Raw genomic sequence first — 6,000 nt, 5'->3', positions numbered from 1 at the left:
CTACCAGGGTGTCTCTAGCCCAAACTCATCTCATCTCTACATTATTGTATGCCTCTCCATCTTTTATCAACCTATCAAAATCTAACATTCAGAAACTAGCCACATCCTACCATAGCATTGCCAGGTTTGCCACAGGCTCCCCATTTCGTACCCATCATTGTGTTAATCTCAAAAAACTTGGCTGGCTTGAACTTCAAAATCTTATTCTTCTACATCAATTAGTTATCACCCATAAAATTCTCTATTACCCTACTAATACACCCATACTTAACAACCTTATTGCTCCTTACAGGAATCTTACTTTCCTTCGCTCAGCTAACAAACTGCTACTAGCTACTCTCAAATCACACAATAAATCTGGTGACTCCTTGTTCACAAATGTTGTTGGCTCGTACTGGAATACACTTCCCATTGAACTGACTACTTTAGTCTCATCACAACTTTTTAAGAAACAATTAAAGAACTATTTCAAATCTCACTGGCTTTGCCCTTGCTCAAATCCTGACTGACCCCAGCATCCAACTTCCATTATAGTTCCCTCCTTTGCCTGTTGCTATACATCCATCTTTTCTACTTGTCTCTATCATTATTACTACTCCTCCTCTGCAGCTCTCCTGGCATCCACATGAATATTACTATGTCTATGATGTCACTTTCTCATTTACACTAGATATATTACTGCAACCTGTTATCTCACCTTCTATTTAAACCTTGTATTTTGATTCCTAATGTACAAGTCTGGGTCTTAAAACTATTTGCTCTGGCACAAAATGTTTATTATATCTGTTAATATTGTAAATATTGTATAGACTCTAGTGTCTGTTTATTTTTTTCATTACAATTCCTGCTACTGTAAAGAGTATGGGATTAGGGATCCTCGTTGTATTTTTTTTCTGCTAAATTGCTACTGTTCTGTTAAATTGCTGGAATAGTTCTGTAGTTACTTACATTTTAGTCTCTTAATGTGCTGTTTTATTTACTAGTATATAGTGGAGCTTTTCTCCTCGGGCCTCTGCTGAAAATGGACATTTATCCAGCCAGACTAGCCCGGTCAACAAATGTAAAATAAAAAAAAAAAAAAAAAATTAAGAGGGACAGAGCAAAATTTTGAGTCAAAATAAGAGACATTTGAGAGAGAGAGGTAAATTGCAACAACCACAGATTTGCAAGCAACACTACTATGATCACATCACCTCTTTATTTAACATATGTTTACCAGGAAAGTCTGACTTGGAACAAAGCCAATTTTCAGCAGAGGCCCAGGTAGAAATGCACTACATGTCTTTGTAACATGGGAGGAAACTGGAGTACCCAGAGAAAATCCAAATGAATGTAGGGAGGACATGCAGACCACACAGAAAGCACTCCAGCCAAGAAACGAACCACAGAACCTCTTGATGTGAGGCAACAACACTACCACTACACCTTTATAATGAAGCTTGGTGACAAGACAAATGAAACACATTCACAGAATGGCTGAACAAGGCACAGATACATTCAGTTAATACAAGAGAAGTAAACACTTACTCCAGATGCTATCTTCTCTGCAACCTATATACTACCACAATAAGTGCACATGACTGGGCAGTTTTTGTTATCCTATACTGCTGTTTAAATCCAAAAACACCACCAACAGAAACTAACCCTAAACACAGATGTGCCACATGTCACAGAAGACACACCTGAACCCCTACGTCAAATTGGGAGAAACACAAACAGTTGTTCTATACTTGGTCCGTATTATTATTACAACAGTCGGACTCCAGAAGCAGTCTAAACTAATTAGCTGCTTTTGATTCACATTACACTAGCTTACAGGAAGTAATCACAACACATTTTTCCAGAAAATAGACTCACATCTAGTGCACGGCACACCTTAGAAACTGGAAGCATCAAACACTGGCCAAATGACTACTGTAAATAAACACAAGCACAAAAGATCCCAAAGACAAACTCCAAAATGAAACCAAGAATGTGCAAAAAGTCTAAAAAACTTTTAATAAATCATTGTGAATCAAACCATGAAAACAATAAAACTGATATGCACTTTCAACCAATATAACTTGGATTTTCATTGGATAATTATCTCAACTGAATATACTATTTAAGTAGTTTAAACAATCCGCCACTCCATCCTGACTCCATACATCTGCTTTTTGTTTAAAGCTATACTCCCAATTGTATGTCATACACCTGCAACAGATATCTAAAATAAAATTAAAAAAAAAAAATAAGTGTATAAACTTAGACATTGGCAAAGTGCTAAAACTAATTTAAAAAACAATTACAAGCCAATTCAGCCTACCCAAAGTTACTTATATGTTTAATGTTTTAAGTAAATATCATTTGTATAGCTGTATTTCTTCAAAACAGAAACATTCTCACTCCTCTTAGCAAAATAGAATGTTTTAACCCTAACAAAACGGATGCAGACCTGGATTACTATTTGTTAAGATGGATGCAAGTACAGTCATGTTTCTAAACTTCTTGGTCAAGTGCAAGAAATCTGGACAAATCTGGACAAAGCCTAAAATAAATAGGAACAAAATTACAAATATTGCTTTCATGAACTTAGACAATTGCTAGAATAACAGGATTTGTGTTACTATGCATTTTCCTAAGGGATATAAAGTCTAAAACTCAAATGTCTGCCACTATTTAGCAACTTTAATCCCTTTTATAAGGAACAGATAAAAATATGGGGCAAAAATATGTATATTCTGCAAAAACCTGGACAGTTGAGGGGTATGCTACATATCTGTTACACACACATAAACACACACACACACACACACACACACACACACACACACACTTGTGCAATTGTGGTCTTCCTCGCAGTCTAAATGCCTTCTGCAATTCAAATTCCGTGTGCGAAAAACAAAGGCATAAACAATCAGTCACACAGTCACAACAGGTGTTTGTGACCTGGTTTCATCTTATGCATATGTGCGACTGGCCGTAAAGGGGGTTCTTAAAGCATTATAAGAGACTGCTTAATAGAGCATTTTTTTAGCTAATAACACAGGCTACTGCTGTACAGTTCCATACGATAATATCTTGCTGATACACAACAATGTGCTATACTTATATCTGTTTTTCAGACCCTTGCACCAAATATTTAATAGATGTACACAAATGGACCTATTTATTATGAGGCACCTTGCATGCAAACCATCCTTTCTGGGTTAATTTCCATGAATACATTAAACCACTGCAGATAGAAAGCAAATATGGACATTTCAATCTGGTATCAAGGGCTACTTCTTTTGAAAAACAACTCATTGTAATTTGGTATTAGCCTGACATAAGGTCAAAGTCAAAACTTTTTTTCAGCAATGTGCACTATAAATGAAATGACGTGAATTAATCTTTCCTTGATGTAAAAAAAATCTATAGTCAGCAGTTTAGTATAACACTCACAAGTCAACAGAGGTTCTTATAAATCATGTCCTGGATATTTTAAACTGAAATCAGTCTGGTTGCATTATGATTAGACTCTGAGAAAGTGACTTATTATTCTGGCACTAATATATTCCTCCAAATTTCAGTAAAACTTTTTTCAAATAGCATTAGGAACTAACAAATTGGATATAGTATATAGCAATGCATAAGCTAATAAGGGAAAAAGTATGCTACACTGGCCAGTTTATCCCTGAAGTCTGAACTTTATGAGCTGCAAGCAGAACATTTTATTAATTTTGTATTGTTTGATTCAATAAACATACAAAGGAATGAGATTATATCAGTTATGACAGTTATACCAGGAATATTATAAATTATAACCTATATCTGTGATCGAGATACTCAGAAATGAATTGTCTTCATGTCCTGAATGTAATGGGTTATTGCTGGAATCCAGTATTTTAATGAGTCTTTGTATTACTTAAGAATTTTTATTATAGCACACTATAGCATGGTTTCTTTCTTCAAACTACAAACACTACTAGAGTCTGTAAATTCTGAAGTAATACTGGATTCCAGCAATAATCCATTTACAGAAATGTAGATAAATGCATTTGTAAAACATAGCTTATAGCCATACCACTGATACTTGGAACGATACAGTCAGCATGATTTGGATGTGCTGCCTCAGTACAGAAACATTTATTTACTATGACATGAACATTAGATGAATCATTGGATTCCAAAGTCATTTGAGTCTGACCCCCTGTTAATACAGATTTTTTGCAACATTTCTGTACAAGTCCGAGGGTATATATTTACTACCAAACACACACACACACACGCACGCAAGCATGCACACACATGTACCCACACACATGCATGCACACACACACACAAAACCACACACCCCCCTCATGCTTCCATTCATGGGCAGACAACAAGGAAGTAAAAAATCAGTCAGTTCTGCATCTGTGCAGCCTGCCATAAAGGGCATTCGTAAAGTAGAACATCCTTAAAAATGTATTTTTTTTAATTAAAAGAAAATCTTCCAGCCTTGACAGGAAAGCTTTGTTTTCCAGACAGTGCGCCAAGAAGCACAAAAACTTTTACAGACTGTCAGACTGGGAAAAAGTTCATTAAAATTGTGCCCCTTTATGAGGTCGGCTTGTATGCACCCTAGGCGGTTGCCTAGTCCGCCTATGCCTAAGGCCGGCCATGACTGTGCACTTTGTTCAGCATCTACATGCTTTTACATTGGTAAGACAGACAGAAGACTCAGGGAGAGAGTCTATGAACATATGTATGACATAAAAAAAGAAAGATACAAGTGCACTGTTTAAACATGTACAGCAAAACCTTACCCATTGTTTTAAATTCATCATACATGAACAAATTGCAGTGAATGAAAGAGGGGGACCTTGGATTTTAACCCTGAAAAGCATGAATTGTATTGGCAACTTTATTTGAATGCTGATCTCCCACCAGGTTTAAATGAAAATGTATCAACGGCTTGTTTATTAAAACTAAGGGCTCAACAGAGAGACTAAATGTATTTAAGTTGGTTTTATTGAGGTGCAACATTCAGTGGTAAGTTTGGACTTATATTTATAAAAACTAACTTTTATGGGGTGGTGCTGGGGCATCTGACACTTGGTGGCTTGCCCCAGATGAGAGTTGAACTTTGCACCTTTTGCATATGGGGGGGGTACCTTGACTGCTAAGCTAACCTCACAAGAGTGTGGCATTCAAGTTTTTTAAACTGCTATGAATGAAAGTGGTTTATGAACTGGGTGGAGGTTGTTGGGAGATTTGAAAATCACATGGTTTTATTAAGTGATTTTTGTTGGTCTAAAATACTTTTTAAGCATGAGTGTAATTTGATTGTTTGCTTGATGAAGTCTTTCACATAAAATGATGAAGGCACTCGTCATTTTATGTATAAATAAAAGGACTGGATTTTAAATCTAATAGTGATTCTAAAAAAAAGTTTTTAAGGGAATTTTCCTTTACGTACAATTCCGGTGACTGCATTTCCAGCTTTCAGCAAGCCGTTTGTTTTTAGAAATACATACTTAACATGCTAGATTAACAGCATTGTGTGGTTGTTGCCATATTGCAGGTTGCACACTTTGTTAAGGCAATATCTGAAACAAACAGATATCATGTAAGACATGTATAAAAGAGTTTACAACAGTGACGGAGGACACATGGTATCACAGCCAACAATTCCATAGCCTCTGATGGCATTGTATAACTGACTGCCACTGCTGAGACACCTGAACAACACTTGATGGTTCACTTGTACATATAATTGCAGTGTTAAAAAATGCAAAGTCAACTTGTGAAGAAAAACACACAAGCAAGGATTAGTAGTACTATGCATGTAGGTGATGTATGGAAACACACATGGATCCTGTATAAATGTGACTATTAGTTGCATAAGCATAACTTCTTAGACCATAGGATGCATGTGTTATGCTGATGTGAACTTTTACTGACTGCCCGCAGTGACTACAAAAAAAAAGCATTGCATAGCAAACACATGTATGCTGTTCCATATATCCTTGTTCAACCAGTTGTGGGAAATGATGG

This window comes from Protopterus annectens, chromosome 1.part0, assembly GCF_019279795.1.
Source record: "Protopterus annectens isolate FY-2018-M chromosome 1.part0, PAN1.0, whole genome shotgun sequence".
In the NCBI taxonomy this organism is placed as follows: Eukaryota; Metazoa; Chordata; order Ceratodontiformes; family Protopteridae; genus Protopterus; species Protopterus annectens.
The sequence above is the reverse complement of the archived record's forward strand: the minus strand, read 5'-3'. Positions refer to the sequence as shown.